This window comes from Protomyctophum parallelum, assembly GCF_964188405.1.
Source record: "Protomyctophum parallelum genome assembly, chromosome: 13".
NCBI lineage: Eukaryota > Metazoa > Chordata > Actinopteri > Myctophiformes > Myctophidae > Protomyctophum > Protomyctophum parallelum.
Genome location: NC_139708.1, coordinates 47,209,263 through 47,222,648, shown reverse-complemented (window position 1 = coordinate 47,222,648; position 13,386 = coordinate 47,209,263). Strand labels below are relative to the sequence as shown.

The 13,386-nt window shown below is 40.8% G+C and overlaps 1 protein-coding gene across 1 annotated transcript in view; it reads right to left on the bottom strand.

Annotated features, from left to right (window-relative positions):
• LOC310869848 (histone H1-like) overlaps positions 1-13,386 on the bottom strand; it is a gene marked incomplete at both ends in the record, with an annotated part of 720,118 nt that overhangs the window by 104,439 nt on the left and 602,293 nt on the right. The window lies entirely within an intron of this gene.

The following is a 13,386-nucleotide window of genomic DNA, read 5'->3' as shown; positions in this document are numbered from 1 at the left end:
AACTAGTACTGAGCAATCATACATCACCTTGACACCAACGTACTACTATGACCAAACAACCTATTTATTATCCATCCAGATTGTTGAATTACTGTGGAACAAACTATTGAAGAGACTTTATTGATAGTGCCTCCTAAGAAACCAGGTGGGACCAAAAAAGGGTTGCTCAACCTTATGCCTGGAGTGCTCTCCAGTGAATGTCCAGCAGTCTGATTATATATAGGCTCTATAATAAAAGTCACTACAATATATATATATATATATAGAGAGAGATTGATTAACAGTTTGCAGAATTACAGTACATTTCAAGCACAACTCAATACAAAAACTGTTAACAGTGAGTGGACGACACCATAAAGCATTACACTCGTTTACAATAGGCCATAGGGCCCACCATTTTCAATTCATCAAAGAATATATATACACACACATACACACACTAACAAATTATCCTAACAAAATAATTAAAGTTAGGCAGCTTTAAACTTAAAGTGTGTGCGAGACAGTGCGATCGTGCATGCTTCGCGTGCGTTGGTGTGACATTTTTGCGTGGTTTAAATTAAACTCTAATATTAGCCTATATACACACACGTGTCACATCTTTTAGCGTGATTCAAATTAAATAACGTAAGGGAACAAGGGAACGCCCTTTTCTGTTTCTGTTTATCTGTTTCCGTTTCCGTTTTTGTGTTTCCTCTAATCTGGTTGATGTTACATTCGACGCACTACACCGCCGTACGACGAGACGTCAGCCCCAATGAGGCTTTCAACCAATCACGTTTAACGGCGCTCGGACGTTCTTAATGCTGATTGGTGGGTTCCACATATATATTGCAGCTTTGTACTTTCTTTGAACTTTTCCTCCATCTCCTGTTCTCATTTTCAATCAAAGATACCGGTAAGCTTATAGTCTTCTCTGCAGAAAACGCCGATTCCGAGCCGAGAAGATCTTTTTTTGTGAATGTCGATTATTTCTAGAAGTGTAACGTCGTTAGATAAACATGCTAAAGCTTAGCCCAAACATTTAGACTCTCGTACAGGTTGTCGGAACGAGAGTCTAAATGTTTGGGCTAGCTAAAGCTGTTTGTTTGTCCAGTGTTTTAGTAGTTATTGTTTTAGTGGAACAATCGAAGCAACGTGTTGACTAATGTACATGCAATACTGCTTTCCTTAAATCCTACTTGTTTGGTTTATTTTGCTATTGTTAGTTCTTGCTAGAATGTTTAGAGACAGTAACCAACGAACATGACTCTTGTGTCTTCTTCATATTATGCTAATGTTTTACAAGTCAAAATCTTGAATCATTCTTTATACTATGCATTTATGTTTGCAGAGATGGAATCTCTGCCATGTCGACCCCGCCCGCGCCTCCACTCTCCACGTGTCATCTTTTTGCCCCTGAACTGCATTTTAACGCCACCCACAAGGTGTGATTTTTTTTTTTACCTGCTTCTTCTAAATAATCGTTAAATAGCTCTACATCCTGATGGTAATCTTTGCTATAGATGTTTAGACAAATCAGCGGCACCCGGTAGGCCATCAATACTGGGGTGTCAAGATGCACTTAATGTGACACCTGACCTCAGCTATGGCTGTGCCTAGCCCAAACATTTAGATTCTCGTAGAGGGTTTTTTTTCGATTCTGACGAATCTTCGTCAGAATCGAAAAAACAACCTCTACGAGAATCTAAATGTTTGGGCTAGGCTGTGCCGAGGTCACCCCTTTGGGTTTGTTTATAGACTAGAGCAGTGTTTCCCAACCTTTCTTATGCCAGGGCACACTTGTGTGTGTGGTGTTTTTGTTGTAAATGAATGTCCTACTACTCGACCATACTAACTACAGCGTTGTGATTTCATGTTTTTTTAATCATGAAAAGTAACAGTTTTGGACGGATGAGGTTTCGATTCGACAATTTGTTTAGGCCAGTTTTGTCATCTTCATTCAGACTCGACTCTCCTGTCACGAGCACGACGCCTCTCAAAATAATGCAGAAGCGTATGGTCCAACGACGCAGGGATTCAATGGACGCCTTGGTGACAGAGCACCACGGCGCACTAGATAAGCTTGCTGAAAAAGGTACATTTTATTTTTGACCCTTCAAAATGGGGGGTGGGGGGGGGTTAGGCCAGGCCTAGCCTCGATACCCAGGCTTTCATTTCGTCTGCGCGAAAGATGAAAGCCTGGAAAAAGCCGTGGGCTGAACCAGTCTAAAAGTGGGAGTCAACCCTTCCGGGTGGGCGTCGCTCTAAATGATGTGACGTAGCGCTGCACTAGGGGGGAGAGGAGGGGCCGGGGGTGACGGACAGATCGATGAGATCCAATCAGGGTGCGCGCATTTCTGAGGCGCGACCCGCCCCTCTAGACCAGAAATGTCTCTACTTAGATCAGGCTAGGCCAGGCCAAGTGTATGACTGTACTCGCACTGTTTGCTTGCAAGTTCACGACACAAGCTTGTAGATCTGCTATTTTCGTCTAATGTTCCCACAGAATGGGATCCAAGTGGTTAATGTAGATAAAGTTCCTATCACATGTCTGTGGAGAAATGGGTCACAGACAGTTCCACCAACATCAGATTGAGACGGTGACGTTTGTTGGCGCTAGAGGGGGTGGCATCAATTCTCAATGTGGGGTCCTGGGAATGACAATATTATAATTGCAATTATTTCAGATGATTGCAAATCTTTTTTTTGCACAATTGTGATAATCTTCAATGTACTGTATAAACTGTTCTTGTATTCTATTATTTCAACGGTTTCTAAGCTTGTAGACTTTAATGACTTTATGACATGAAAAGTACAAAATCATTAAATATGTTTGTATATTCCCTGTGCAACTTGTTTACAAAGCTAACAATAAATATCATTTTTATTTGGACAGGAAATCAGGAATGCAATTAAATCGTTTTCCACAATTATTTGAGTGACAATTAAATCGCAGAGCATAATGTAACAATCGTGAGAGCCCTAGTTAAAATTATTCAAATGATTAGGGTCTGACTGCGAGAGTGTACACTTGGAACCATCAAAGACCTACCTACAATATATACTGTGTAACGTATGAACAGCCTTCACCCCCCTTCCCCTTTCCTACTCTGTACAGTTTTGTAAACTTTTATGAAATTGTATTTTGGTGGGGGTTTTTTGGGACCTCAATGGACTGTCTAATTAATTGTGGCGTATACCTGCCTGGTAGTAGAGATAGTATGATAGCATCATTTGCAGCACCTTTTTACCTAGGTTGTTTCTTTGTCTCCTTTGCAGAGCGTGAAAACAAGCTGCTGCAGCATCAGCTGGACAAGCTGATGCTGCAGCTTGGCGAACAGGAGAGTGCAGCCAGGGAGCAACTGCAGGCAGTGGAGAGCAGGATTGACCAGTAAGGAGAATTAACATCTACAAAATGTTGTCTGCTTAGAGTAGCGACGTAGAGTCTGTGGGGGCCACGGGGCCATGGCCCCCATGAAGAATCCTAGGGCCCCTTTCGGCCCCCATGAAGATTTTCGTGGACATTTTACATTTACATTACATATTTTCTGGGAATTCCGAACATTTTGGACCTCTCCGCCGGCAATCTGAGAATCCCATCGTCAAATATTCGGGAAAACAGCGCCTCCCCTGTTGTTCCTCAGGCAACAGTCTGTCTTGAGAGACACCTGCCGTCCAAGAGGTGTTAAAAAGTGCTAATCGGGTTTCTTTTGTAGTTCTTGAGGCGTGACATAATAACACTGATCAAGAATTCACCAAAGAGACCTAACCACAGACTAGTAAGACTACACACTGACTCGAGAAAATACCCATATCGAATATATAGAAGCTGCTTTAAAAGTACCAGCGAAAACAACTTATTTTTTTCCGCGCGGGGGGGGGGGGGGGGGGGGGGGGGACGGGCCCCCTTGAGGATTGATCAAACTCTTCGGCTCTGGCTTAGAGTGTGAAATGCCACAAATTGGAAAACTAATGTTTAAAGATGTAGTGCCGATCTAGACAAAATTTCTCGTTGTGTCTCAAGCTAAAAAGCTTGCGCATGAAAGGCATTTTGTTCCAAAAATGTGTTTTGCAAAAATCCACCTGTTGGTGGCGCTATAACAGGCCAGTGTGAAAAGGGTGGGATATATTCCTCAACCTAGTAGGAAAGTCTGTGAAAGATTTAAAAAATCGCTGTTCATGATATGAGGCTTTTTGTTCAAAACGGGTCAAACCTGCAAACTCGGACGGAATGCAAAACATACTCTCTCCCCATGCCTTAGGCCTGGTGTAGACCTACAAGCACAGATCTACAAGCACAAGTTTTTTTTCCCTTTTTTCTATGAGTAGGCTTCATGATGGCCCCACCGGAAACAAGCTGAAAGGCTTTCTTGGATTCTTACTGTTAGGCAGACCTTGTATTGTACTGTGCTTGTCCATGCAAACTGTTAATAAAAGTATTCAATCAGTCACAGCGTCTCCCAAAATGATGCGCTGAACAAGGGCCAATTCATTGTGTTTGCATAGACCCTGACAATGCCAGTGGATTCGATCCCGCTAGTAGGTTTTTTTATTTTTTCTTTGCAATTGAGTACCAAGACATGCGGTAATCTAGTTGTGTTTAAAGTTGTTTGACTACATCCTGCAGAAACACTGTATATTGCTCTCATAGGTTACAGGTCCACAGAGCGGAGCTGGTAAGTAAAGTCCATGAGCTGAAGTCAAACACCACTGCCAAGGATCGCAAGATTGACCAGCTCACCAGCGAGAATGGTGACCTCTCTTGCCAGGTAAATAAGTAGTTGAAGATGAAGCCTAAAAGTCAAATGGAATTTACATTTTGTATTCCATGATGTGTTCCAAAAAACGAAAACCGTAAATTAATCTCATTTGTATGACAAATTGTAGAATCGGCCACAGGTCTAATGGGCTAACTTTTATTTAGCACCACCAGGAGGCCACAACCTGACCTGCCCTGGTGGAGACCTGTGCTCCGAGTGGCACTTTATCTAGTTTCATAATTATATCGTTTCATAAAAAATAAATGCATGCATCAATGACACGAGGCAATCAGGCCCATTTCATCAACGTTTTGAGCCATAATGCAAATAAAGACGTTGGTGCATGAGCTTGCACACAGGGATTTTGACTGTTTTACATGGACTCTAATTATTATTTTCTTCTGGATAAATCACGTCTCATTGTCCTGTGCAAAGGTAAGTTAAACCGGGAAAGCATCTGGGTCATTGGTCTGGCCAAATTCATATAATTTCGGGGAGCTTAGACATGAACGCTTTGAGCACCATTGATGTATAGAAACGTAGCTTTTTCAGAAAACTGATGTTACAAATTTATGCTGTTTTTTTTTTTCAGATGAGAGATATGAGCTCAAAGCTCAGCTCAGCGCTTCACATGCTGACAGAGTCTCAGGCCGCTACCCAGGAGGAGGCCACTCAGAAGTCTCAGATTCAGAGTGAGCTCTACCAAGCTCAAATCGTTAAGGTGTGTGTGTGTTTTTCCAAGGCTGGGTGCAGTTGTCTGCCTGGTACATAGACCATGAACATGCGGTCCCAAAATGCTACCAGCAACAACTGCTAATGGCTGCGACCGCAGTGAGTGAGTCTTCACGCAGTAGAAACTCTAGAAATATACCCTACCCCTAAACTCAATGCGACCATAATTTACTAAATGCATATCATGATGATAAAAAAAAAAAAAAGTTTAAAGTCCGGCCAAAACCTTTCAGTTCTGTTAAGAGTAATATTATAAATTTGCGACAGGTAAACTGTGAAATGGGGCCATTAATGGGAACCGCATGCCCAGAAGTGCAGTAGTGTCAATTCCAGCACAGATTCCTTGGCCTGGTAGCCGTGTTTATTACGTTGACTAATACTATGATGAAAAATGTTTGCCTTTTTTTTCTTCTAATTTAGAAAAATAATGTTTAATAAGTAGTGAAAATACGATTTGCAAGCTTGCAGATCTGCCATTCTTAGTAGATTGGGTTCCCACTTCCCAGGCCAACATTTTGGATCTTGAGACTATATTGTTTTTCCCCCCTTGTGAGGTAACATGCTTTTGCTTCCTGTTTGTGATGTGTTCTTTGGTCAACCAGACCAACCTTGAGGAGAAGGTCCAGATCCTCCTCAGCAAGGTGAAGTGTTTGGAGGATGATCTACAGCGTGCTAGGAAGGAGGAGAGCGGAGAGAACATGGGACCTGTCATGGAGGTGAGTTAACCCATTATGACATGAGGCCTATTCTACATAAAAGCTTCTAAAGCCCCATATGTTCCATGGTCATCAGAAAGAACTTCAGCAACAACTTTCGGCATCTAAAGAGCATGTTGGCTGCATGGAAGAAGAGATGCTATCAAAAGAACACCAGCTGGTTGTCTTGAAAGATGAGACCCAGGCCAAGGAAGACCTTTTGGCAATGCTCCAGGCAAGCATTCTGGAAATGCAGGTTGGTGTGTTTTCTCTCTCGGATAAAGCAGTTAGTTTGGGCTATTTAGTGAGATGTGTGACCAATCTGCAAAATGCATGCTTGCCAATAGCTTTCTTCACAAAAATGTGTTCAAAAAGATGTCTACTATCGTCTTTGGGGAGTTGGGGAGACTTATGACACTGCTGTTGAAAGTTGGGGAACACGCTAGAACCTATATACAGGCACAATTTTCAAAATGTAATTTAAGTAGCATGTAATGGGACATCTTGGGCTAAAAACGGCCATCGCAAGTGTCTATGGCCGTTTATAGCTTTAATCTTTTTAGTACGTCTGTTAAACCCTGTAACACCCGGATATATTTCTACTTGCAAAAAATATATGCAAATATGACCAATTGCAATGAACATCAATGATGTTGTGAAAATATGTTTTATTATTGCAACGTTGGGTGTTACAGGTTAAACACGGAATGTGCTCAGCTGTTTGGTTGAGCATTTAAGAACGTCATAATACGTTACTGTCTGTACGCAAGTCTGTACTTGCCCGTGGAGCCACGTCCGTAAATATTTGGTTAGATTTGTCAAAAATCACGCAAACGAAATATTTGTCTGTTTGATCAAATAATGTATTGTGTTCTGGCTTGGATCAATAGAACTAACATGAAAGAGTTTAAAGAGAAAAAATACTATTGCCATTTATTTTTATATTAAAATCTTTAAAGGTTTGTCAAATTATTGTGGGGCCCACTTGCTATACTCGACCATTCCCTGTCCCACTAGTAAGTGACATTAAGTGAAATCACTGAATATACCTTTAAACCTTTTTCTTCCCCTCTAGCCTAGCCTAGACTTCACAGTCTCAGACGAGGAGCTTCGGACGGGAGACCCAATGGAGACGATGAGGCGGGCCACCCTCATACCCTCCCTGGCCTCTCACCGCCTCTCCTACATGGGACCTCCTGGTGCCGGCGCTGCTGCCGGGCGTCATTCTCTGATGCCCGGGCATCTTCCAAGGAACACTGGCCGCTTCATCACGCCAGGAGAGCCAAAGAGGCTCCAAGAGGCATGCAGCCAACGAGTCCCAGCTCTCTCCTGAGGTAACATTACCTTCACATTCATTATTATTAATGTCCCGTGAATTACAGAAAGGTGAAACTTTCATATATTCTAGAATAGATTCCTTGCACATAAAGTGCAATATGGTAGGGGTAAAAGCTTAGTATTTAGAAGGCCTTTTTAGAATCTTCCTGGACCACTTCATCCATTTTCAACCAGTCATCCTATAATTCGTATTCTCAAAAGGCACTGTCAGAAACCTGACAGTTTTGGTCATTTTCAAATAATATATATAAAACGTATTCTACTAGATTGTAGAACAGTGGCTTCTAGATCAGCACGCTGACTTTCCAGTAACGGAATGTCTGTTATTTCTATTGGCTCGACATCCCTGTTGTGATGTCATAATGCAGGCAGTTCTCTGAACAACTGTCTATAGCCCACCAAAGAGGACCAATCATGATGATTGGGTTGAAATGGGCTGAAGTGCTCCTAAGACCGGGAAATCATGCCTCATTTTTGAGGAGCGCTAGCCGCTCTTATATACAGGTTTAATGTTTGGTTTTAGTTCAATTTTTGTTTTAATATTGTCATATTGTCCCTCATTACGTCATATTGTCTTTGTTGTTATGGCATTTAATGTTTGTGTTGACACCGTTTTTAAATCACCATTACATCACCATATCAACATGAGTTAGACTTTAATATATTAGCGCCCCTCACTTCACACCGATGTGATTTCTTTATCTTTGCGTTGGCTATTAAATAAATGGGAGACGTACAAGCTTGCGCCATTGTACTCAAATGGGGACTAAAACCTTTCATTACATTTATTTGGGGATTGTTTTCCCTTCAACGGTCAAAAATTCAGTGCAGAAACCTAATCTCCATTAATTTATTTTGTATTTATTTTTTGTCAAAACACCCTACTTCGTCATACTACAGTATCTCGGTGTCAAACAAGACATTGTTTTTGTTAAATGACTGGAGAACTGTGCCTTCAATTCACAAATCGGTGTTTCTCCAATGTTTCGGGAAACACTGACTTGTATGCTTGCTCTTTAGTAAAGTTCACTGTATTTCTTTTAAAGGTTCACCGCAGGGAGAACCTGTTTCTACATAGAAAACACACCGAAGAACAACTACCTGCAGAAAGGTCTCAACAGGCGGCGTGTGGCGGTGGCGTCCAGTGCTCACCCCCTGGACCTGTGGCACCCGGAGGACGGCAGAGGTCACCCCGAGCTACCAGCAGCACAGCAGGCCTGACGGCCAGCGCACGCAAGGTGAGCGCACATCTACTCTACATGACTCCCCTTTCCTTCAGTTCATTGTTAGGCCCTGCAGTGTTTTCGTCTACTAAAAGAAAATTATATAAACTAAATGGAAACTAAGCTATGACTAAACTAAGACAATTGACAATTTTTGTATACTAATACAAACTAGACTAAATGTTAGGGAGGACTAGTGGAGAAGAGATCCAGCAGTAGAACTAAAAAGTAATTTCATGTCCGGTTGCACTCTGCACTCGGCGCATGCAACCAAGTGGAAGATCTGTCATTACAATGCCATCATGACCTGCCAAAATGTTTTCGACTGAAATGTTTTAGTGTTCATCTAGTTTTAGACTATGACTAAAACCCAGTTTTATATGAATAAGGCCAAATTAGACCCCCGTTTGTTATACTTTTCTATCTCTGGGGCCCCAATCTACAAATCTAAAACCCTGACAGAGTCAAGTGTACAAATGGAACGAAATGTGTCCTTTTGCTTCCATCCGTATACAGAGTTACAGACCCACCAATATTTCGCTTGCTTTTCCTAATCCCTGGTATTGAACACTTTGTAGGGTCCTGACACTGACCTGTCTGCTGCAATGGACAAGAGACTGACAGCAGGTCTAGCACAAAGCTCTTATTTTTGGTCTATGGGTCTTGGTGCGGTGGAAGTTGTTCAAATTGTGCTATTGGTAGTTTACTTGAGTAAAAGTACAACGGTATTGGCATCTAAATATACTAGTTGATCAACCATAAATCAAATAAAGTCATTGACACAGTGAAACCTTGAAATTATGGGAATCCTTCATTTTTATTTTTTTTTGCATTCCTGACCCAGTAATCAAGTTGATGGCTCAGTAATCTAGATATAGAGTAAAAAAACATGCTATATTTTCCTCTGAGACTTTGAGAAAGTATTAAATGTACAATACTCGAGTACCTCAAATTGCTTGAGTGAATATTCATAGTTACTTTCCACCACCACTACAAGATAAACGCCTAGAGGCGTCTTTGTTCACTTATAGAAGTAATTTTATTTCCCACAGTCTGTTTGCTTGAGTTTCCTTGTTGTAAAGCACGTCATTTTGCATTGGCACGGTCTTGGGTTTAGATTTAGAAATGAACACAATGGTCAGTGTTTGTGGTTCAAACAAAGCTATGTTATTTATTTTCTTATTAATGAATGCATGTCAAATTGTTTGTGTACGCTCATTGACCACTTGAACCCTGTCAACCATATTCTGGGGGGAACATTGGCCAAAAATGGATAAACTACACACACACGTTAATGTTTTAGCTTAACTTGTGTCTGTATGCTCATTAATGTGTATTCATTTTTTATTTCCTTCACAGATGAGCTTCAGGAGGAACTGGTGATGATGACCCTTGTGTATACTGTATTAATATATATTTTAATTTATGTATGTATGGGGGCACATTTTACATTTTTTTTGTTAATAAAGATTTTAAGTTTTAAAACCTTGTCAGTTTTTCATGATGCAGGAGATGCACGTAATAATTGAACAAACCAACCCTTAACACATTTAGACTAGAGACCAATTCTAAAAACACCTTGTAAATCCTGATCCAAAATCAATTGGTAACATTTTGGATGGTCTCGGGATAGCGACGGAATCTAAATCTCCATAGATTCAAGGCTTCATGTGGTGAAGTGATATAGGAAAAAGGGAGGGATGCACCAATATGGACATTCTTGGCCGATACCAATTTTCTAAATAACAATTTAACCCATTTAGACCTGAGGTCGATTCTACAAATCCTGACAGTTTTCTGAAAAACCTCTTTCTATATCAGTGGTGCTCAAACTTGTTCACTGTCAAGGAGCCCCAGAATAGTCTGTATTTGGCTGCCGACCCCCATCTCAAAATATGATGTTCCAGGGACCACCCAGAATGCTTAAAACGCCAAAAGGGGTTCCCGGCTATCTGATAGCCGATACTTATAACAATACTTGAGTTTTTTGGTATTATTTCACTTTTTGTGCCAGGGGAAACTAATGCATAACTGTTCAGACTCCACATCTTGGTAAATTACAGATGACAACACCAACACAGCCAGGACAAAATGTATCCTTATCAATATCGGTCGATTCTGATATGTGGCTGATATAACGGCGCATGTGTAGAAAAGGGTATTTTTGGTGAAGTATGCCTTTAACCCTGTATTATACATCATTGTACAGTGGTGTACAAAAGTGAAAATGGAATATCTTGTAAGTCAGCTATTTAACATTTACAAAGAATCTTATTAAATACAATCAACTTTCTTATCGTTTATTTGCATCCCAACAGGACTTTTAGCTGACTTAATTGTCACGTGATTGGCATTGTAAAACATACCAGTATGTCAAATTACTTAAGATATATATCTCAAAGTATTCATAATACTGACATGTTTAACGTCTTAACCCATTCTGACCGGGCACCCATTTTGGTGTTGGCATCATGTTATGCTTTATCTATTGAAAAATAGCAGATCTACAAGCTCATAGCGCGCCACCGAGTGGCGCGCTAAGAGCTTGTAGGTCTGCTATTTTTGAAAAATCGAAGAGCGACTGACATTTCTAGAATCTGATCTCAGGTCAGAATGGGTTCATCAGACCAGTGTGTGTCCGGCGGAAACCTCGTATGAATCTGATCTCGGGTCAGAATGGGTTAATGGTGCATCTATAAGCCTGCAATGCGTTGCATGGAGGGTTAATGCAAAATGTCAAATAATTGTGATCAGGTGATTATGTAATTGGAACATGCATCTGCTACTCTTCTGTTCTCCACAACACTAGATGAACATACGTTTTCAACAGGTGTTCCGGGACCCTAAAGGGCCCTCGGTTATTACTATACAGGGGCCAGCTGCCAAATCTTTGTTGACATTAACCACTTGAACCCTAGCATCCATATTCTTTGCGACGGAAAACAAAATGACATCTGGCAGAATTCTGCCCTGGGTGATGTAAAATGTGTGTGTCTGATGCTGATCCTGGTTCACTGTTTGGCCCATATTTTAGTCAAAGTGCAAAAAAGTGTTTAAAATAAAACACATACTTATTGTTTAGCTTATGAGAAAAACAGCTTTTTGATGTATATGCAAAATAAACAAACAACTTTATTCTATTTAACGATTTAAACCCTAATCAAAAACAAAGAAAGGCAGATCTACAAGCTCACGTTTCGCATTGTGACGTTTTGTGAGCTTGTAGGATATCTTCTATTGTTTAGCCATGAAGCCTAAATTAGCGATGACGGGTTGAAAGTGATTCAAATTGCAAAACATTGGCTGAATAATGTTGACACTGATGTAGTGGAAAAAGTAAAATAATAGCTGATATATCTGGCAGATATAACTTATTTGTCTCCATTGCAAACTGCTGCCATACAACTCACATAGAAGCTCTCCAGTTTGACTGTGGAATCTCTTGTAGTGGTTCACTTCTTTAAAAGCACATCGGTTGAATGTGTCTCTTTAAGTTACTGTGATGTCTGAAGCATTACTCACACTAGTCAGAGCTTTTTTTAATGATTCCACTTGTGAGCTAAGCTTTGAGGTCCTGCATCAGTGCTGAACCAGCTCAGTGGCCTTGTGGTTAGAGTGTCTGTCCGCCCTGAGACTGGGAGGTCGGGGTTCAATACCTGGCAGGGTCATACCAAAGACTCTAAAAATGGGACCCAGTGCCTCCCTGCTTGACACTCAGCATCAAGGGTTGGATTGGGGGTAAATCCCTGCGACATACTAGCGTCATGTCCAGGGGGTGTACTTGTACATCAAGCTACAGAAACAGGAGATAGGCTCCTGCCCTATGGGCCTCATGGCTCTGCAAGGCTACTTAGCCTACTATCAGTGCTGAACCATTTCTCACACCGGTCACAGTGGTAAGGTTTTTCTCCTGTATGAATCTCTGGTGCTGTTTGAGATAATTTCTCTGGCTGAAGCTAGCAGTAAACAGGTTTATGACCTGTATATGAATTATCTGGTGTTGTTTGAGATTATCTCACCGCCATTGATCAGCGACATATTTCTTGTGTGAGCTGCCAGCTAACCCATTTGTTTTCAAAAGACTCCATTCTTTCAAATTAGCAGTCATTCCTCTCCATTCTAAAAGACTGGAGCAGGAACCAAGAAGTCAGTCTTAAACAGATAAGAGATTCTGCCTGTAACTGTAACCATTATTTACGAGTAATGGCTTTTTCCCCCGCAGACATGATATGAATATTTTCATAAGATACCTAGCTGTCACTTTCTGTAATTTCATCTGGTAGTGGACTAGTGGTACATCTCCCAGATATAGCAATAAACAGGAATATAATATTTGTATACCCAGAATCTCCTGCACTTTCTCCAAGACATCTTTCCAAAAGGTGTGAATTCCTTAACAACCCCAGAAAAAACATGATAAATGATCATGTTCCATTGAATGAATGAATTTTATTTATTTTTATTTATTTATATATAGCACCTTTCCAAACATAAAGTTACAACGTGCTTTACAGACAGGTTAGAAACAACAATAAAAAAAACAACATCAAGATTGATGATGGTTTGCTTCCACATCTCCACAGTTTTTCATGTACAATAAAGTGATAATAGTGTTGTTGTTTTTTCTCTTTCTCTCTCAGCCTCCTTATCGTACGT